At 42.1% G+C, this 22,991-nt stretch overlaps 1 protein-coding gene across 1 annotated transcript in view; it reads left to right on the top strand.

The window, feature by feature from the left end:
* BOC (BOC cell adhesion associated, oncogene regulated) overlaps positions 1 to 22,991 on the top strand; it is a 261,571-nt gene that overhangs the window by 149,055 nt on the left and 89,525 nt on the right. The window lies entirely within an intron of this gene.

The raw sequence follows: 22,991 nt of genomic DNA, 5'->3' as shown, positions 1-22,991 counted from the left end.
TCCAAAACAGTGTCCTTTCCCTTCATTGCGATTGAAAATACTTTTAAATGGCCCCCGTCCTTAGAGTGGGAGCTAGGTCCCTTTGATGAAGGAGGTAAAGAGGGGGTGAGAAGAAGAGGAAAGGAGGAAAAGAAAGTTGTAGTCAAGAGTCCAGTTCTTTTAAAATCTCAAGAAGGCAACAGTCCTGGAAACAGCATGATTTTATACTGTAGCTCCTTAATAAATGTTTGTTGAGTGTTTCAGAAGAAAACAGGGGTTCCCCAAGCTGCCTAAAGAAAGAAAACTGTCTTATAGAAGGTTTCTCCCTTCTGTATCCTGAGACCCTTCATCCCCTGTGCTGATTACCTCCTCATGCACGGCCGAGCCAGTCAGGAAACGCCTCCTGTCACAGAACCTGAAGCCCTAGGATTTGAATTACATAAATTCCCTGTACAGGCAATCTCTTAGGAATTGTCTACTTTGCATTTTGAAGAATTCCTGTGTTTGGTGACCAGACCTCTGAAGAAATGCTAATGATCTCGCCAGACGGTCCGGTCTGTAGGTGTTCATTGTTCACGTGCTTAGACTCAAAAGGGGAGCCCTGCGGATAGACACAAAAGAGGGAGAAGAGGGCAGAGCTGAGATGGAGGGAGAAAGTGCCTCTTCTATAAGGGAGCAGAGGCCAGAATCCAGCAAGGTTGCAGACCTAACCAGCTGTAAAGTCAGAGGAGTCTTTAAACAGAAAAGGTTCCTGGGCCTTGGCATATATTTCGCAACAGGTTGTGGTGTGAGGGATGTTTGGGACAACTGTAAACAGGAACTGCTGTGTCCTTATTAGGAATAATCACTTCTCCAGGCGGAGAAGCGGCTGTTGAGACTGTGCTCACAACCTCCTTCCTCCCTCCTGGCCCCAGCCTGTCCTCCCCGTTGCTGCTGTAGGAACCCAGTGACGCTGTACTCTATGGCTGCTCCTGGAGACTGCTGCTCAGCAGGACCCGAGAAAAGAAAAAGCCAGGGATTCCATCTGGCGGAGTCTACCTTGATCCCAGCTGCTCACAAGAGCTGTTTATTCCCACCAACACTGAGCCTAGTGTAGCCGTCCTCCCTACCGGGTGGCCTTAAGAGCTGTCCAACAGGCCTGGCAAATTTTGTCAAAGCCAGACACTGGGCAGGACTTCAGGGGGTGGGTCTGGGTGCCCAGCAGCCTGGATTTGGAGAGGCCAGCACTCAACAGAAGGTAGGGGCTACGGTAAGAGTGGATCCGTGCTTCATCTTCCCTGTTGGGAAGAGCCGATGCATCCTCAGGCCTCAGTGCCAGAGGTCGTTGCCTAGGGGTCACTCTGAGCCAGTATCACCACTTTTTATCACAGAGGTGATTAAAAGTGTAGGCTGTGTCAACAAACAGTATACGTCAAAATTCTGGCTCTGCCTTTTTCTGGATGCATTTTTCTGAGGATGAAAGTAAGACTTGGCAAATAGCTGAATTAAGGGGAAACAGAGAGTCTTTTAGAAGTCTAGGTATAGGCCAAACTGCCCTGGAGGAGATGAAGGTTATTTATAAAAATTTGGAATTAGGTAGGCTAAGCAAATTTGAAGATGAATATAAAGTCAGTTTTCCACATTTTTGAGTTTCAAGAGCTAATGAAATAATCAAATGAAGATGCTAGTAAGAAGGTAGAAAAACAGGAATGGAGTTTAGGAGACAGGTTAGAACTAGATTTTCTTCATCACTGGTCCATGCATGACCCTATCTTATTTTATTTAACCTTTACTAATACGATGAACACTATGAAACTATAGCCCAACACAAGAACCAACCATTACCAGTAACCCACACCTACCCAGTTGGTCATCCATATCCCATCCCTCCACCTCAGAGGAAACCATTATCCTGACTTCTGTGTCTATAATCCCTTTCCTTTGTTTTCTGTTTTATTACATATATCTAAAAAAGTAACTCTAAAAAAGTAAATTGATTTTTCTTGTTTTTCAACTTTATAAACAGGTTATACTATAATGTCTGTTGGAACTTTCTTTGGTCACTCAACATTATGTCACTGAGATTCATACCTGTTATGTGAAGCTGAATACCATTAGTTTTCACTACTGTATAATATTCCATTGGGTGAAAAATACACTACTTATCTGTTGTCATTAAGTGTATGAGTTGTTTCCAGTTTCTTTGCTATTCTGAGCAGTGAGCTATGAACAACTTTTCACATGTCTCCTGGTGCATCTGTGTAAGAGTTACTCTTGGGCTTAAACCCAAGTGTAAGTGGGATTGCTGGGTCATACAGCACACAAATGTTCAGCTCTTGAAGATAACACCAAACTGGTTTTCAAAGTAGTTGCGCCAGTGAGACAAAGATTTGAGAGATATTACCAGGGAGGTGACTATTAAAGCCATGGAAGCAGATGAGTTTGTCCTAGGAGACCATGTAAAGCAGGAAACAAAAGGGGGGATTGAGGTCTGATTCTTAGAAACATGTATGTTCAAGTATGTACAGGAGGAAGCAGAGCCAGAAAAGAAAACAAATGGGTGGTCAGAGAGGAGAGAGCACAACCAGGAGAGGTAGAGTCAAGCATGTCAGAGGACAGGGGTGACCAACATCAGAGGATGCTGCAGAGATGATTTGAGAAGGATGAAGGTTGAGAAAAGGTCAGTGACCTTTAAGAAAGCTATTTTTGGCTTTGTGGACTGCTGAGTGTAGAAGCCATATTTCAAGGGATTTATGGGTGAGCACTGGAGGTGGGGTGGTGGAGAGAAAGATTGTAATTATAAATACCATCGGGATAAGTTTGGCAGTGAGTTGAGGAGTAGATATAGAAAGTTGGAGGAGATATCCCAGCTGGGATGTGATTTTTTGTTTTTTTTTAAGGATGGGGAAGACTTGACGTGCTTGTAGGTTCAGAAGTAGAAGCCAGTGGGAAGGAAGTGTTTGAAGTAAGAGAGGTTCATTGTAGAGGAAGGTCTTCTAAGGAATAGGAGAGGATAGAATCTGATGCACAAGTTTGTTCTTGGCAACTCTATTTCTCTGAAACAGAGAAGATAAAAAAACTTTAAAAGGCATAAAAAATTATCGTTGCCATCACAGCAACTAACATTTATAGAGTACACTGTGCAAAAGATCCTATACTAAGCACTTCACATATTATCTCATTTAATCATCTGAACAGACCTATGGCATGGGTACTTTTTATAATATCTATTATAATTTCCATTTTACAGAAGAGGAAACTGAGGCTTAGAGACATGACTAGACCAGGCTAGTTGTCTGAGACCATGTTCTCTCAATCATTATGTGTAAGCTGAGAATTTGGAAGTAGAACAAGATTGTGCAAGATGGCAAAAGCTTAGGCCTGAGGCAATCAGAGATGTGAGAGGAATAAAAAAGGCTTGGATTAGGTACCCTTATGTGATAAGGAGTCAGGGGAAGAGGACAGGGAAGTGAACATGTTGGGCTTTTACTATGTTTCAGGCTAAGTGCTAGGCCCTTTGCATACATTGACTTATTTCAACGGGAACAAATTAAAAAGATAACTAAGAAGTAGCAAGGGCTCCTTGGCAATTGGAAAGCGTCCAGTGTAATGGAACTAAGCAGTCTGGGCTTTCTGTAAGTTGCCCAAACGACAGGAGCAGGAATCTGAAGAAGACAGTGCAGTTGAGCAAGGGTTGGAGATACGTAAGTGGAAGCCTAGAGGTAAGGGTGTGGATGAGGCCAGAGAGGCCACTTGTTTGCTGACCATGGCCTCTCACAGCGGGAAAAAGGCAAATAAGGTCATGGATCAGATGAACTGAGCTGGGGAATATCAAGGGACTGAAGTTCACAGAGGGGATACAGAGGCAGCCCAGCATTGGCACGGGTGGGAGAGAGGTGGGAAGGTGAGAGGCTCAAGGACTTTCATGGTTTGAGATCTTAGAAGTCGAGCAGCTGAGCACTGAGAGGTCTGCAGTGTGGTCACGCAGGAGGGTGCTGAAGAGAACAAGATACGGATGAAGGCCGCTGGGACTGAGAAACCAGAAGGCTGGGCTACATATAGCGCTTTGTAGTTTATGTTGTTTTATAATCTTCATAACCCCCTGGGGGGTAGTTCTTTTTGTGCATTAAAAAAATTCAAAAATAAAAAAAAAAAATGTCTGTTACTAGAGACAGTACATAGATGACCAAACTTGGGCTCCCCCAATTTGGAAAAAGCAGTCCTGGGATGTGAACCAAGTCGTCTTCTCCAAGTTCCCCTTTTCCTCTTTAGTGCCTGCGACTCCCACTCACCATTCAAGAGTCAGTTCAAATGTCATCTCCAAGAAGTCTTCATCTCTCTTAACACTGAGTCAGGGGCCCTCCTTCTGGGATTTCATGACTCTCTCACCTTGTATCCCAATTGCTCACGTATTTGTCTCTCACTAGGCTAGAGGAAAGTGACTGTGTCTTTATTTCCAGTGCCTGGCATCACTTCTGGCCCAGAATGGGCTCAGTAAAAGTTTATGGAATGAATTAATATATTTGAAAACAATAGACTGGGCCCAGAGACGTAGCAAGCCAAGAGACTCTTTCCAATATTTGGACTTACAGTCCCCATAAGTTTGGTTTGAGAAAAATGGTTCTCTATTAAAATAAGGTCAGTGTAATGGGGCTGGTAGAAGGGCAGCCAAGAGAAGCTGGGTTTGGGAGCCTGGGAAGGGGTGGGCTTATCTGGATAGGAGTGAGTTCAGAAGAGAGGAGGAGAGACAACTAAAGCAGTACTGAGTATACATTTGTCAAATTACTTAAGTTATTAATCAAAAGCCCCAGTTTCCTAAGAAGCCACCAGATAAAACCTTAGTGTATCCTGCCTCCATCACCCCGCCCCAACCCCAGAAGAAAGTAGAAGCCAACCACCACAGCTGTGCTTTATTCCTCATTCTTCACACCCACCTTCCCTCTCTCCCCCCTGCCTCCCCCGAACCTCCCAGCCCCCTCAGATGCCTTCAGTTTACACACACAGACCACGTCACTCCATCCCCAGATGCACACCGCGCTTGCTCTCTCCTGGGCTGCTTCTCCTCCCCGGTTTCCCAGCCTGGGAGCGGAGACAGCCTGTTTTCAGTTAAGCCTTTGGTCACACACAGATGCCTTTTCCATTACTCTTGTTTTTCCTCTTGGAGTGTAACATTTCCAATTAATTCTCCACAGGGGAGGAGGCCCTGTGTTAACCACCTCCACGTGGGTGTGGGGGGGCAGGGTCCCTGGCGGCCAGCCCTGGCCTGCCAACAGCTGACCCCTGGGCAGCCTGCAACAGGAGCTTTCTTCCCTTTGGTGGAGGGAAAGTGACCCTGTGGACACAGTTTGGGGGCATATCGCAGGTTTGCCCACCTCTGTAGCTAAGGTCTATAAAGGGGACCCTCTTCTAAGCTCCTTTCCTGACCCTCTGACAGCCTGAAAACACTAAATGAATCTTGTCTGCAAGAGGACATGGAGTTTGTCTTGCTCTGTTTTAAAACCTAGGGGAAGAGTTAGAAAATAAGGACCATAACAGACCCATGAAAATCCAGAGGATCTCCTTGTGGAGCTCCACTTTTGTACATACCTCTATAGCATATAATTTCCCCCAGAAATTACAGCAGGGTGTAAGTGAAAATGTTAGGAGTCCCTTCTGTCCTCTAAGGAGAGTTTATATCCCTGCCCTTGTGATATAAGAAAATATACCAAGTTGCTTTGAACTCTGGACGCTGAGCAGTCGACTCTGCTCAATCACTAGTCCCCACGGATTAGCCTCACAAAGAGGAAATTCAAACTGGAGCTTCAAGAAAATGAAAGACTGGCATTTCATGGATCCTAAAGTTTGGGCAGAATTGTCAAAACTGCAAGTTCTTATCCTGTGAATGTCAGGTGTCGGCTGTGATGAGTCCTTCGTGTGGTTTTTTGAACTCCAATAGGCCAGACATCGTGCTGGGAGCTTGGCAGCCACTGCGAAGTTTGCCAAGGTAGTTATCGCCATGATCTTGCGTTGCACAGGGCTGCTGTGGGCAAACTCCATCTGTGCAGAGGGCCCGGACGCCATCTCTTTGCCCATTTGGAGCTCCACCCAGGAATCCTTGATACTGGGTTTCACGGGCTGGAGATACATCTGACTGATTCTGGGTTTGGCAAAAGGGATTGAAGCAGTACCCCTTCTGCAGCAGGAAGAATAAAAGCCATGGGAATTGGGTTGTGGGAAACAGCAGGAGGAGGCGAGAAATTTAGTCTGAAGGGAAGAACTGGACATTCCTGTCAGATTTGAGGCCCAGAGAGCTCTGACAAGCAAAGGACACATGCTGTTTATAATCTTAAATTGAGTAGGCTTGATTACACCTTGAAAGCTTTGTGGCCTCTCTCCCAGGCACCTGGGTCCAATTATCCAGGGCCCCATCTACCTAGAAGAAAAACTGCATCTGACTCTCCCAGACTGACTTCACTCTCATCAGACTCTCATCCTCTTTCTGACATGAATTGAAAGGAATGCAGGTGGTGGAGAGGACCATGGCTGTTGACATACACCCTCCAGAATTTCGTCACTGTTTCATGTGTTACAACTACCTTAAGTTTGATCATCAGCAACTTAATTCCTCTGCACAGGTTGTCTTGGTAACAGTGTCTCCACACTGAAATGCTTATTTTTTTCCCCAACTTTATTGAGGTGCAATTGACGTATAACTGTGTTTTAAGTTTAAGGTGTACAATGTGATGGTTTGATATTCGTATATATGTGAAATGATTACCACAATCAGGTTAGTTAACACATTCGTCACCTCACATAGGTACACTTTTTGTGTGTGGCAAGGTCTTTTAAGATCTACTTTCTTAGCAACTTTCAAATATACTACAATACAGTATTATTAACTATAGCCACCATGCTATGTATATTAGATCCCCAGAACTTATTCTGCTTTTAACTGGAAGTTTGTACCCTTTGACCATTGTTACAGTGCTCCCCGCCCCACCCAGCAACCACCAAACTATTCTGTTTCTATGAATTTCGTTTTTTAGATTCTACATATAAGTGAGATCATACAGTATTTGTCTTTCTCTGACATTTCATTTTAGCATAATGTTTCAAGTTTCATTCAAATGGCAGGATTTCCTTCTTTTTTTTTTTAATTTTTATTTATTTATTTATTTTTGGCTGTGTTGGGTCTTCGTTTCTGTGCGAGGGCTTTCTCTAGTTGTGGCAAGCGGGGGCCGCTCTTCATCGCGGTGCGCGGGCCTCTCACTATCGCGGCCTGTCTTGTTGCGGAGCACAGGCTCCAGACGCGCAGGCTCAGCAATTGTGGCCCACGGGCCCAGCCACTCCGTGGCATGTGGGATCCTCCCAGACCAGGGCTCGAACCCGTGTCCCCTGCACTGGCAGGCAGACTCTCAACCACTGCGCCACCAGGGAAGCCCTCCTTCTTTTTTATGGCTGAATAATATTATGTCATATATATAAAACAGAACGTTATATATGTATATATATGTATCACATTTTCTTTATTCATTCTTCTATCAGTGGACGTGGGTTATTTCCATGTCTTGGCTATTGTAAATAATGCTGCTATGAACATGGGGGTGCAGATATATCTTTGAGATAGTAATTTCATTTCCTTTGGTTATATACCCAGGAGTGGGATTGCTGGATCATATGGTAATTCTATTTTTAATTTTTTGAGGAACCTCCATACTGTTCTCCATAGTGGCTGCACCAATTTACATTCCCAGCAACAGTGCAAGAGGGTTCCCTTTTCTCCACATCCTCCCCAGCATTTGTTAACTCTTGTCATTTTGATGATGGTCATTCTGACAGGTGAGGTGATAGCTCATCGTAGTTTTGATTTGCATTTTCCTGATGATTAGTGATGTTGGGGACCTTTTCATGTATCTGTTGGCCATTTGTATATCTTTTTTGGAAAAATGTCTGTTCAGGTCCTTTGCCCATTTTTAAATAAGATTATTTGGGTTTTTTTTGCTATTGTGTTGTATGAGTTCCTTATATATTTTGGATCTTAACCCCTCATCAGACATATGATTTGCAAATATTTTCTCCCATTCTGTAGGTTGCCTTTTCATTTTGTTGATAGTTCTCTTTCCTGTGCGGAAGCATTTTACTTTGATGTAGTCCCACTTGTTTATTTTTGCTTTTGTTGCTTGTGATTTTGGTGTCATATCCAAAAAATAATTGCCAAGATCAATGTCAAGGAGCTTTTCCATATGTTTTCTTACAGGAGTTTTATGGTTTCAGGTCTTACATTTAAGTCTTTTATCCATTTCTAGGTAATTTTTGTGAGTGGTGTAAAATAAGGGACCAGTTTGATGCTTTTGCGTATCGATTATTTAAAGGATGTATCAGGTGACTTAAAATTATTAGGAAATGGAAAAATGGGTTGGGCAATATTCAGTGCATTCAGATCACAGGAATGGGTGCTTTGGAAAGAAAATAGAAAAAATATGGTCTTAGATGTCTAGGAGCAACCCTTCTAAATGGGTAGGCAGAATTCATCCACGTGGAATGGATAATTAGATACTTAAACATGGAGACTAGTGATGGAGGGGAGCTAGATCTTTTAATAAGGTAGTTAGGGAAAGCTTCTCTGAAATGATGCATTTAAGCAAAGGCCTAAAGAATGAAAAAAAAACAGCCTTATAAAGAACAGGTGAAAAAATTTTCCAGTGGGAAGAATCAGAATATGCAAAGTCCCTGAGGCTGGAAAGAGTTTGTTCAAGGAACTGAACAGAGGCCACTATGACTAAAGCTAATTTTTAAAAAACATAATGAGATAATATTAAATATAAAATTTTATATACTGTGTTTTCATGTAATATAAAAATGCATTTCCTATGTTATTGCTTTTTTTCAAAAATATGGTTCTAATGACTTACAGCATTCCGTTCAATAAATGTAATATAATTTGCATAACCATACCTTTCAAAAAATACTGTTTCCAACTCTTTGCTTTTACAAGTAGTGGGAGCACAGCTTTATACATAAATACATAAATATACATATATACATAAATATTTGTCTGAATTTATTTTTCATTAGGAAAAATTGCCAGGAGTGGAACAACTTAGGTAAATAAACATTTTCAAACCAAGTTGCTCTCCAGAAAGTTGGTCTATATTACTCTTTCACCAGCAGTATATGGAGTCCATTCTAGAGTTAGTAATAATTTGAGCAGGATTTTAAATGTAAACTATTAAATAGAAATCCTTAATGTGGAAAACAATTAACTTTAAATTATTGAGAAATGTTAGTATAGAAGTTGCTTTGTAGTATGTAAACCCAAAATACACAGAAGAATCAGTATAAGAGGAAAGTATTATCTCAAATCAATATGTGGCTTTGGGGAAATTGTTTATTTGGAAAAACATTAAATTATCTCCTTACCTCATACCATATACACTCCTGATGGATTAAGGAGGTAAACATTAAAAAAAAGGTAAACCATAAAATAACTTTAAGAAAATGTAGGTATATATTTATCATATAACAGGGAAGGAGAAACAAAAAAGAAAGTAAAAGATTGATGGATCTAACTGCATATGGATTCAAAACTTCTATTTCAAAAGTACTGTCAATATAAATCCATCCTCTGAGAATAAAATAGGTACACTTAATAGGTTTCTTAATAGTAATAGCTAACATGCACTGAGTACTTGCCAGGCACTTGCTAAGTACTTTTTTTTTAAACATCTTTATTGGAGTATAATTGCTTTACAATGGTGTGTTAGTTTCTGCTTTATAACAAAGTGAATCAGCTATACATATACATACATCCCCATATCTCCTCCCTCTTGCATCTCCCTCCCCCCTCCCTATCCCACCCCTCTAGGTGGTCACAAAGCACGGAGCTAATACTTAATCTGCTTTTTATTATTTACTCCTTGTGAGGTGGATACTATTATGTACCATGAACCACTGGCTCCGAGGCGCTGGAGTCACCAGCAGTCAATAGTAAGCTGAGCTGAACAGGGGTGGTCTTGGTCAAGCACCTGTCAACTTGCCCAGGACACTTACTGGCCCCGAGACTCTGCTCATCTGCTCCTCACCCTCCCTTGGTAGTTGTCGCCTGCCCGTCAATGGCAGCAGAATAGCACAGTGTGATCTCATTCATTTCGAGGCCAAAGACTGCTGTTTTGTGGACACTGGTCACCTCTGACTTTCTCCTCTACTGTCTAAGCCAACCCAGAAGAAGTCACCATAGAAATAGAAAATATTATTAGAGCTTGTATCACAGATCCAGGGATCGTCTCCACTGAGCTGAGACAGAAAATTAATATGTTTATCAAGAAAGATTACACTTGTCGGCAAAGAGTCTTTTTCAGGCTGTAAGGATAAACAGACAGAGTCGCCAGCTGCCCTCAGGGCTGGTCCCTGGGCAGGGTGCCTGCACAGGGCTGGTAGTATGTGCTCTGTCCACCTCAGCAGAAAACAGGCTGCGGACTTTATCCAACCTCCAATCCCGCCCCAGACAGGCCCCAGCTCTCAGCCACATCTTCCTCTGTGTATTTTTATTATAAGAAGATATTCAAGGGTGATTAAGGGAGTAGAAAAAAATGATTTGTCAGAAAAGATTTAAGAGGCTAAATATGTATGATATGGCTAAACAATGACTAACACCGGCCCCCTCAGCTCCTTGGGAACTCTGTTGGGCCAAGGCCTTGTTTAGGCTGGCTTATGGGCCAAGGATCAGAAGATGGCTCACCCTCAGGTGCCCTTCATCCATCAGTTACCTCTTCCCCATTTACTTATGGAAAGAGCACAGACCCAGACCTGCGTTCAAATCCTATGCTGTGTGGTCTTCAGCAAAATCCTTAAGCCAAGAGTTAATCCTAAATCTCAGTGTCATTATCTGTAAAATGAGGACCTAAACTAACACAGCGGTGCCAGGACTGGTCTGAAGATAGGGGCAATAAATAGGGTTCTGAGGCTGACTCTTTCAATCACCAGTGGGCCAAGAGGACACCATCGTAAGTGATGTGTGTGGCACAGATGGTCACACAGTAGCGGTCCTATCCCTGAGGGTTTCACAGGAGATAAAAATGTCTCCATGGAGGGTGATGCCACGGCAGGTGCAGTGAGTCAAGAATTTCAAAAACCACGTGGGAAACAGTGTCTACAAAGAGAGTGGAGCCTCTGGTTACCGATAAGATGTATTGACTCCCTGCAGAGGGCTCATGAGAAACAGGGCCATCAGTAAGCAGCTAAGAGCTAAATGTACAAGCCAGAAGGCTTCTTTGGAAGCTGACGAAGATGCAGCTAAGAGTAGAATGTGCAAAAAACAAATCTCATAGTTAAAGTTGAAGAGCTCCAGAGATATTTGAGTGCTCAGCAAGGCAGGTCTGCTATGCTAAAATCAGGGGCCTCGTTGGAAAATACTAGGACCCTGAATCAGCATGGGGTCAATAGGACAGATGCCCTTGAAGATTTTGATTTTACAAGCACCACTTCCTTAAACTTTCAGCGTTTGCAGAGTTGGCTCCCTCCTTGTTAGTCAGAGGTAACATTTCCCCTGTGCTGGAAGATGCTGCAGAGGTCCCTTCCCCAGAGGCCACACCCCCTCAAGAGCTGCTCCCTACTCCTCTTCTGGATGATAGGCTAATAACTAGGGTTAAATCCTAGTATAAGTAGGTTGGGGAGGTGCTGAGCTTGATAAAGAACGAACAAGACAAAGCAGATGGGCAGCCAACAAGGACGCTTCTCAGCATCTACAAAAAAAAGTCAAGAACGGAGGAGCAGGAGGCTGAGGGCAGTCGCAGATTATAAAATGTCATGATCTCTTGCTCAGTTCCCAGACCTGAGCCTGTTTTCATATCTGGAACCCACTGAGTCATGAGATGTGACATCATAGCAAGGTTATACTGTGATCATTCCCCTCATCTTTCCCCAAAGGGCTCTATTTACCCCAGTGACTATACATTGCAATGTGGGGGATAATCAAATATTTTGAGGACTATTGGACACAGGGTCTGAGTAGACATCGATACCTAGAGACCCAAAGCATCATCATGCCCCCCACCCCGTTAGAATAGGGGACTATGGGAACCAAGTAATAATGGAGTCCTGACTAAAGTCTGGCTCACAGTGGACCCATTGAGTCTGTGGATACACCAAGGGGTCATTTCCCCAGTGTCCAAGTATATAATTGGAAATGATATGCTTGCAGTTGGAGTAACCACCTCATGGGTACTTAGCCTCCTGAGTAGAGTTGCTATAGTGGAGAAAGCCCAAATGGAAACCTCTTAAACCTCCCCCAACATCCTCCAATGCTGGGCCAAGATAGGAAATCAAAACCAATCTCATATCCTGGGGAGGGAGTGTGGCAGAGATTACTGCCGACTTTAAAGACCAAAGGACACAGAAGTGGTAGCCCCCATCATATCTTCATTTAATTCACCAGTCTGACCGCTGAAGAAACTGGATGGATCCTGAAGAATGACTGTAGACGACTGCAAGGACAACCAACTAGTAGCACTGACTGCAACTGCTGTGACAGACCTGGTATCAGTTTTAGAACAGATTAACGTGGCTGCAAGTACATGGCATGTGGCCATTAATCTGGTGACTGCATTCTTTTCAATCCCAATGAGAAAAGAGAACCAGAAACAGTCTGCATTCATGTGAAATGAACAGCAATATTTATTTACAATTTGCCTTAAAGCTATGTTAACTCCCCTGCATTTGTCATAATATAACCCAAAGAGATCTAGATGACCAGGCCATCCCGAAGAATATCACATCTTCCATGGATGACCACACTGATTAGGCAGGAAGAACAACAGGTGATTAGTTCACTGGGGGTCTTGTTAAAATGCATATGCTCCAGAAGATGGAAGATAAATCCTATGAAGATTCAAGGACCTACCACTTCTGGGAAGTTTTTAGGGATCCCAAAGTAAAAGACAATTTTTTTTTTTTTTTTTTTTTTTTACTAAGCACCCCCAGCACAAAGGAGGAGGCCGGCCGACTGATAGGCCTCTCTGGATTCTTGAGGCAACACATTCCACTGTTTCAGTCTATATACTGGGGGACACAAAAAGGCTGCCTGCTCTGAGTGAGACACAGCAGAAAAGGGCTCCGTAGCAGGTCCAGGCTACAGTGGAAGCAGCCCTGCCTCTTGTGCCATGTGACCCAGAAGACTCTATAGTGTTGGTGGTGGGAGACCTTGCTATTATGACAGATGAGAAATTAGTTCACTATGTAACCCAACACTTCTTCTATTTTCAGTTTTTCTGTTTATTTCCATTATAGATTTAAATTACACTTCTATGCATAGTTCTGTCACCTGCAGGCTATATTTCTTGACTTCCCACTTTGAAAGTAAGGATATTAGCATCCTTTTTCCATTTTTCCATATCCCAACTTCCATCCTCTGTAACTTTTACATTGTCAAGTTGATAACATTTATATTCTGTTCTTCAATTGTAATTAAGTTTCCATTTTTCATCTGTAGATTGACCCTAAAAGTTCAAAATCAATAAATTATGTTAACATCATTATGGCTCTGTAATAATTATTCACTGCAATGCCAAGTGCCTCACAATGATTATATTTCCTTACTTTCTTAGTGTTTGATTCTTCCTGGAGTTTCTAATTGCCTTTGTGAGGTATTTCCCTCTCTATTTTTTTTGCCTTTGTTACAGCTGCATTTAACAAAACCCCTTCTTTTGATGCCACCCACTTGTTTTTCTGGAAGATATTTCTTCTAGACCCTTCTGCCCTCCTGCTCTGCTTTTTAGTCTGCCGCACAGCTGTTGTACTGGAACTACTGGAACTGCACTGATCTAGCTTGGCTCTGTTTTTTTCTGGATACCATATATTTCTCCTCTCGCTTCCTCCCCTCCCTCCCTCACTCCCTTTTCCTCACTTCTTCTCTCCCACTTTTCTCTCTTTCTGTATATCCTCAAATAAGATGGTTGGACAGGGTATAGAATAAGTTTAAGTAAGTTCTCTCCTAATATGAAGACACTGTTCTCTGCATTCAGTCATTTCTGTTGAGAGATCTGATGCTGATCCTAGTCTCATTCTCCATTTTTTTGTGTTCAGTTTTTGTTTCTTGGAAGTTTTTGGATCTTCTGTTTCACCTTGATGTTCTAAAATTTCACAACTAGGTGTCTAGGTGAGCATTTTATTATTCACCATGCTGGGTACTCAGTGGGACCTTTAAATATGAGGACTCATGTCCTTCAGTTCTGTGAAATTCTCTTATTTATTTTATAATTTTATTTCCTTCATTTCCTCTGTTTCTTATTTTGATATTTCTATTAATCAGATATAAGAACAATTGGGGTGATATTTTCTGTCTCTTTTATCTTTATACATTTTTGTCTTTTAAATTTTATTTTCTAGGAAATTTTCTTTATATTTTACTTTCCAACTGAGAAGAGAAATTTACTATTGTTTTATTTTTCAGGTAGCCATAGTTTTAAGTGCTTTTAAATAGCATCCTGTTCTTGTTTTGCTTAGCTATTACAAATTATTGTATTCTCAGAGAGATTTGAGAAATCATTCATAAAACAAGACTTGTAAGTCCTTTTTACAGTTCTGTTTTGTTTCTCTGAATTTTCTCCTACTTCCAGTCTTTTCATATGAGTTTCTCTTCATGTTTCTCCTTCATGTTATAAGATCGTTGGTTCCTCATTCATATTTAAATATAAAGCAACAGGCAGATACAGTTTGAGCTTTGTGTACACAAGTGAAGCAGATCAAAAGGGAGTATTTACTCCAGGGGTGATGGGACAGTTGACAGTACATTTGCTTTGAGACACCTAAAGGCCAGAAGTGCCAGCTTCCACAATAGTTCCCTTGGCTTTCCCCAAGGAGTTTGTTCTGTTTCTTTAGAGTAGACCCCCTCCTTTCTCCCATTTGGAGTTACATACCTGACTACCTGGCACTTTTGCAGGCAGTTGGTGGGGGTGTGTTGAAAGTTGGCTGTTACATCTATCGAGTCTTGCCTTTTCTCCCTATATGTAGACTGCTTCCTCCTTGGCTGCAGCCGTCTCAGCATGCACATTGTCAGCCCTGTCTCCCCCGCACCGCTCCATCAGTCACTGCTCTTTCTTCTACTTTTAGTCTTCCACCAATATGTTGAAGCCTCTTGTGCCCTTTTCCATCCTGGTTAAAGAGAATTGATAACTTTTTTATTATTCCTTCAGTATTATTGGATATATTTTGGGGAGTGAAGCCATAAAGGTGTATGCTTAATCAACCACCTCGAACCCGAGATTTCTATCTTAATATTATTACTTTCTAAAGCCTCAATTATGATGTTACTACTACCTACAGCACACATCAGTAGAAATTAATCTCTCTCATATTCACCTATTCTTTTATTTAACCATTTTTTAAATTGAAGTATAGTTAATTTACAGTGTTGTGTTAGTTTCAGGTGTACAGCAAAATGATTCAGTTATACATATATATGTGTGATATATATATATATATATATATATATATATATATTCTTTTTCTGATTCTTTTCCACTATAGGTTATTACAAGATACTGAATACAGTTCCCTGTGCTACACAGTAGGTCCTTGTTGTTGATCTATTTTATATATAGTAGCGTGTATCTGTTAGTCCCAACCTCCTAATTTATCTCTCCCCGACCCGCCGCTATCTCCTGGGTAACCATAAGTTTGTTTACTATCTCTGTGAGTCTATGTCTGTTTCATAAATAAGTTCATTTATATCATTTTTTTAGATTCCATATATAAGTGATATCATGTGATATTTGTCTTTCTCTGACTTACTTCACCTAGGATGATAATCTCTAGGTACATCCATGTTGCTGCAAATGGCATTATTTTATTCTTTTTTATAGCTGAGTAATATTCCATTGTGTGTATATAATATATATATACACATATATGTACACCACATTGTCTTCATCCATTCTTCTGTTGATGGACACTTAGGTTGCTTCCATGTCCTGGCTATTGTAAATAGTGCTGCTATAAACATTGGGGTGCATGTATCTTTTCAAGTTAGAGATTTCTCCAGATATATGCCCAGGAGTGGGATTGCAGGATCATATGGTAGCTCTATTTTTAGTTTTTTAAGGAACTTCCACAGTTCCATATGGAACTGATTTCCCTAGTGGCATTCCCACCAGCATTGTAGGAGGGTTCCTTTTTCTCCACACCCTCTCCAGCATTTATTATTTGTAAACTTTTTAATGATGGCCATTCTGACTGGTGTGAGGTGATACCTCATTGTATTGATAGTTTTGATTTGCATCAGTGTTGAGCATCTTTTCATGTGCCTGTTGGCCATCTCACCTGTTCTTTCAATTCCCACTCCCACTATCCAGTTCTGACTCTCACTACATCTCACCTAGGTTATTACAATTAACTGACTAGTCCTCTAGCTTGAATCTCTACCTCCTTCCATAAACCATAACTCAAATCATGTCAGTTTCCTGCTCAAAAACCTGTAATGCTCCCTACTGACTGTAAAAGAAAACCTAACTTTGCCTAGCATTGAAAGTTCTCAATAATCTGTCCTCTGAGCAATTTTATCTCTGTCATTTATCAGATTACTTCTTCCTCCTAGAATGTCCCTACTTCCCATCTCTACAGCTTGAAGTCTTCTCCCCCCCCCCCTTTATTCACACCACAGCTAATGTGCTACCTCCTTCTGGAAGATGTCATTGATTTGTTTATTCTCTCTCCATGCCTCTCCCAACTCTGAGGTCTCCCAGCCCACTGGCTGAGCCACTCTCAGAACATCTGTCACCAAAGGCCTGTATGAGCTTCCGAGGGCAGAGACCTGTGTCATTCATGTCTCTAGGACCAAGCAGAATGGCTGGCACATAATAAGAATTCAGGGATTATTTGTTCAAGCAAAATGACTGAATTTGCTTTTCTCTTTTTCTAAGAAGTAGCCACCTTCTAAGATTGCCATGCAGACCTCTGCCCACTGCATTTAGAGCTTGGCAGATGATAGTATCTGAATGTTATTTGGTGAATGATTGGATGTTATTACTACCTTGTTTTTCCTTAGGGAAACTTTAAAGCCCTGCAATTTATCACCTTAGTATCAACCAGGTAAATGTAATTTATGCTAAAATAATAATGGAAAAGGGCTAAAATTCAGGCTCTCAGGACGTGGTGAGCATTTGAACTGAGGTTGTTTAGAAACACAGCCTTTATTATCTCAGAAGACCCCAACAGTCAGCCATTAGCCTGGCTGGGCCCCTGCCTACCTGGATAGTGGAGCTGGAGAGACCAGGAATCAAGGGGAGACAGGGAGAGCCAGAGACAGACAGTACCAGTGGGACAATGTTTAAATAACCAGGCTGCAGCCCTATGAAACAAGGAAGGCGATGACTGTCCAAACAGCTAGTAGTGACTAACGTGGAGGTATTTAGGAAGGCAGTGGGTCTAGGGAATTGAGTAAGTCCAAGGGGACAAAACAAAAATGGAAACATGAATAAATACTGGGAATTATTTCAGTCTTTCTATTTCATCTACATGGAGTGTATCAATCATTATTTGTTTGGTTACTTAGGTCAACCTGGGTAAAAGTTTGTGCTGTTTAGTAGACCAGATTCACTAGGTAATAAATCAAGTGCTGTTTCTTGTCCTACATACCCACAAACTCTCTGAGCTGGGCAAATCCTTTATAATTGGATGTACTTGGAGGGGAAATAGAGGCAGAATGCACTAGTATGTTTGTATGTTCATGCATACATGCATGTGCATATATGCACACCCCCTAGATATTGGATCAGACATGCTTTAAAGGGATCTTTTTTCCTATCATTCATCCTTCTCTTTACAAGCCAGAAGCAGGTTACCCAGGCTTCTTTCCTAAGATGCCCTATGGCATTCCTTCAACAATCCAGGGCTATTTGAAAGTTTGTGGCCACTCACAATTTTAACCCAGGGGGCTTTTCAGGTAAAGAGCCAGAGAATTGAGCTGTTGGGGAAAAGTCTCTTGTGTAGGGTGCCAGGAGGGGAAGGAGACTTTCTAGTTTCTCTACTTTTCTCCCTTGGGTTTTCTAGGTATGATCCTGTTGTGGGCCCTGGGGACCTGGAGCCAGGAAAGGGGTTTAGCAAAGGTTCCCCATCAGTGTTTCTCAGGGATTCCTGACAGAGCCCATCAGAGCTGCCTTTTATCACTGCTGCACGCTTTAGTGAGTCTGTCACGGCTCTCAGACATCGTGTTCCCTGCTGGATTAATCCTGCCTGCATTCAGACTCAGGATGTGGGCCACAGGGAGGGAGGGGGGAGGGGGAGGGGGGAGGGAGGGAGGGGGAAGTGGGATGGGGAGAGGAGGGAAATAAGGTGGGAGAAGGAAAAGAAACTTTGAAAGTACCAAGTAAAAAACCTAGGAAGAAAAAGAAATTAATTTGCAAAATTAGGGGAAAAATATAGTTTGGACAAATTAAAGCTAAAAATCTGAAAAGAGAACAAGGGACCAAAAAAAAGGGGGTAGGCCCAAAGTCTCAGAATGTGAGGGACATTCAGTATGGGAGCAGAGAGGCTCAAGCTCCAGGCTAGTTCTGTCAGAGGTGGTTTATTATTTTTTTAATTTATTTTTTATAAATTTATTTATTTATTTATTTATTCATTTATTTATTTACTTTTGGCTGCGTTGGGTCTTTGTTGCTGTGCGGGGGCTACTCTTCATTGCGGTGCGTGGGCTTCTCATCGTGGTGGCTTCTCTTGTTGTGGAGCACAGGCTCTAGGTGCGCAGGCTTCAGTAGTTGTGGCATGTGGGCTCAGTAGTTGTGGCTCACGGGCTCTAGAGTGCAGGCTCAGTAGTTGTGGCACACGGGCTTAGTTGACCGCGGTATGTGGGATCTTCCCAGACCAGGGCTCGAACCCATGTCCCCTGCACTGGCAGGCGGATTCTTAACCACTGTGCCACCAGGGAAGCCTGGTTTATTTTTTTAGAAGATTATAAAGCAGATCGATCATTCACTGATTCACTCTCTTACTTGGAGCACATTAAGTTAGGGCCGATGATGTGTGGGCCCCATGCCAGCACACACTTGGAGAAGTTCTTATATACTCAGTTCTGCCATAGCTTACTTGAAGAACTGCAGGAGATTCAGTACACCAGAGCCTCAGTTTCACCCTCTGTAAAACTTATACCCAAATCTAACCTACTAGAAGAGCACTTTGGCATTCCCTCAGTGAAAGCGGTTTTCAAAAGAAAAGGACTGCTGGCTTGACACGCGATGAACTCCAGGTGTGAAAGTGCCTGTGCGTCTTGCTGCTAGAAAGCCCCTCCTCATCTGGGCTGGCGGACACTCCAGTCTCTTCCAGTGCTATGGTTATGGCCTCTCAACTGAGAGACTAGAGGACAGACATATGAGATCTCTGTCACTCTGAGTGAGCATCTTGAGGGCACAAACTAAGCCTAATTTATTTCTATTTCCTCTCTGCACATGAAACCTGATACTTAGTAAGTGCTCAGTTACTTTTGTTCTTTGTTGGAGAGGGATCAGGAAAGGCGTCAGAGAATCCATGAATATGAGCTAGGCCTTGTAGCATTCATGTACAGGCTGCATTTGGCATACAGAGGTACTCAATAAAGGAAGCTTTCCTTAGTAAGTTTGTGGAGAGGAAAAGAAGAGTAAGGCAGAGGGACTGAGATATAAAATGCATGCCGAGTTCAAGGAACAGAGAGTTAGCACAAGTGTGGCTAGATAGGTGTCCCCCAACCTTTTGTGTTTGTAAGAATGTCTAGAGGAGCTAGTTTTGATCTGCAGAGTCCTGAGGTCTCTACACTCAGAAATTCGGATTCCGTAGCCCTGAGGGCCAGCGAGGATATCTGCATTTTAAGCAAACACTACCAGTTTATTTTCTTACAGGTAGTCTGCCAACCACACTTGGAGAGCACAGGCCTGGGGATGTGGGAAGTGGGGGCAGTGGGAGTGGCTTGAGTGTGTGGAAAGATGAAGCTGGGGTTGGTTGAGAAGAGTCTGGACTCTGTCCAGGAGGGGAGCCCTCCAGGGCTTCTAAGCAGGGGAGTGACAGGGCCTGATCCGTGATGGAAATCAACTGTTCTTACTAAAGCTCAGGGCATTTTCTCTTTGCTTCTGCTCCATTAGATATCATTGCTTCAAGGGCCCTGAACAAATAACGTTCCATTAAAGCTTCCAGGTTTTGTAGGACCCAGAGTTCCAGTTACCAGTGGAATGTGAAGTTCACAGGCCGTGTTCAGGCTTGCAAGGAGAGGATTAATTAGGTAAAAAGGCAGTTGCACGCATAAGTGGGTGCCCACACCCCAGTCTGGCCTGGTGTTTTGGTGCACTCATTCAGGCATACAATACTCTTTTCAGTTCTAAGCGCCACCTCTTGAAACAAGTTAAAAAGCGAGTTCCAAGTGAGATGCCCAAGTGCTGTGTTTTACACAGACTAATGATCAACAGCCTTCTGTTTTTATGGTCCTGGCAACCACACTGGGCTCGCACTGCTAAGGATGCCATAGAAAAGAATCCCGCGTCTCACATCTGACTACATAGCTAAGTGCAGAAAATTATGTTTTAGGTTAAAAACAGAAGTGATGGGTTTACTGAAATTATTGGTTTCTAAAACTTTGTGCCTATGAGTTTTTTTAACATTTAAAAAATGCCATATATTTCACTGTGTTGGGACAGTGAAATTAAAATTCACATTTGTAAAGTACTTTACCCTTTGAAAAGTACTTTCACATGTTATATCTCTATTGATTCTTAAAATAGTCTTGTGAGATAGGTATTATCATTATCCCCATTTTACAGATGAGAAAACGAAGTGTAAGTCTTACTGATTTGTTTAAATCCATACAGCTGGAAATTGTGACTCCAGAAGCCAATCTCAGGTCTTCTGATTCCAAGATCCATGATTTCACAGTTGCTGCAGGAACGCTGGCAGTCAGTGGGAATGCAGATACGTCAGTTATCCCCCTCACACCTCAACACTCTCCTGTAGCTCAGCTTCACAGCTAGTTGCCTCAACGTTTTGTTCATTTCAAATATCTTTGACAGAGAGGTGAGCGAGGTCATGAAAACTATGTCTAAGCTGATGGTCAACTAGATTGGAAACAAGATTGCTTTTGAGAATGAAACTATAAAGTTAACTCTAGTAGACAAGAGATATCCCAAATCACCTTATAGGTATTAATAGAATGGCTTCCAAACCTGTAAGATATTGTGACACATCTAAGAAATTATATGGCAGGCAGAAAGGGGAGTTGGTCGTCATCCCAGAGACAAATGTGGCAAGACCCACTTGAGCTCAGCTTAGAGGAAGATGTGGCCCAGTGACTTGACCCATACAGGCCCAGTGGCATGGACAACTTTGCTGTGATAATAGATGCTTCTTAAAATTTGGACCAAAAACCCTAACCCCCTTGTGTTGTTTCCATGCTCACTGAAGTAACTCTGAGATTTGACTTCCCTACTTAAGTGTCTGTGGGGTCTGAGAGATACAAGTCCCCAGGCTCTCCAGGTGAGCCCCAACCTGGGCCCTGGCCAAGCACTCACTTGCCCTTTTGAAGCATCCAGAGCAAGTCCTGGAGGTGCCGTCCATAGCTCCAGAATAGGCCTTAACATTTGTGAAGGCCAGCACTAGTCCATGGCTCCTTGAATGGGCCTCCAGTTTTTAAATGAGCGACTTAAAGTGAGAAACTGATTTTTCCATTATGCTTCAAAAAAAAAAAAATTCCCACCTCCCATCTCTGTTGAGCCATTCTGAACTTGCTTCCATTCCTACGGTACATTTTGTTCACTCTTAGAGAACTTCAGACATGCCTTTCTCCCTTTTCTCTCTTGTCTCCATCTTGCTTTTTACCTGCATGATCCCCATTCATTTTTTCAACTTTGTATTTAAGTAACTTTACAGAAAAGTTGCAAAGACAGTACAGTGAGTTCCCTTAGATCCTTCACCCAATTTCTCTATTATTACCATCCTTAACAACCAACTTCAATAATCAAAACTAAGCAACTAACATCATTACAATACTATAAACTATGGACTGTATAGATTTCATCAGTGTTTCCACTAATGTCCTTTTTCTGCTCCAGGAGTCGATCCAGGATCCCACATTGCGTTCAGTTGTCATGGATCCTTGGTCTTCTTAATCCTTAACAGTTCCTTAGTCTTTTCTTGACCTTAACACTTTTGAGGAGTATTGGTCAGTTATTTTATAGACTGTCCCTCAATTTTTATTTGTCTGATGTTTTCCATTTGGGGACAAGAATACCACAGAAGTGATATGTCCTTCTCAGTGTATCATACTGGGGATGCATAACATCAAAATATCTTACCACTAGTGATGTTAACATTAATCACTTGGTGGTATCTCCTGGGTTTCTTCACAGTAAAGGCAGGTTTTTTCATCTTTGTGACTAATAAATATACTGGGGGTGATATTTTGAGACTATGCAAACACCTTGTTTCTCTTCAAACTTTTGCCCACTAATTTTAGCATCCATCACTCGTTCTTGGCCTGAAAAATTATTGCTGTGGTGTTCTAATAAAGATTTTCTATTTCCCTAACTGCTTCTACATTTATTATTTGGAGTTCTTCTGTAAGGAAGAGCTGCCCCTTCTACCTCATTCATTCATTCATTCAATTATTTATTTATATCAGTATGGATTCATGGATATTTATTTTGTTCTATGAGTTATAATCCAATACAATGACTGTTTTGTTGCTGAAATTTTTCCAGCTTTGGCTGCAGGTTGGCCACTTTGCCCTTTCAACACTACCCAGCCTTTTGCGGGTACTTCCTTGCTTCTCTAGCAGCATGAGATGCTCCTGTCTCAACTTGTATTTATCCCACCCCAGCCCTGGAATCAAACACTTTTCTAAGAATCCCTAATTCTTTAGATTGGAGAATGGGATGTAAATACCAAGACTTAGGTGGTGGGTGTGCTCACTGCTACTGGGATGTCACTGCTTCTAGGCCCTCTCAGCAGATAGAGCTAGGAAATCTATGGATGAATACTAGGAGCATACTAGGTACGTATTCACATCTATATTTATTTCTATATCTCTCTCTCTCTCTCTCTCTCTCTCA

Source organism: Balaenoptera acutorostrata, chromosome 4 (genome assembly GCF_949987535.1).
Source record: "Balaenoptera acutorostrata chromosome 4, mBalAcu1.1, whole genome shotgun sequence".
Lineage (NCBI taxonomy): Eukaryota > Metazoa > Chordata > Mammalia > Artiodactyla > Balaenopteridae > Balaenoptera > Balaenoptera acutorostrata.
The sequence above is the reverse complement of the archived record's forward strand: the minus strand, read 5'-3'. Positions and strand labels throughout refer to the sequence as shown.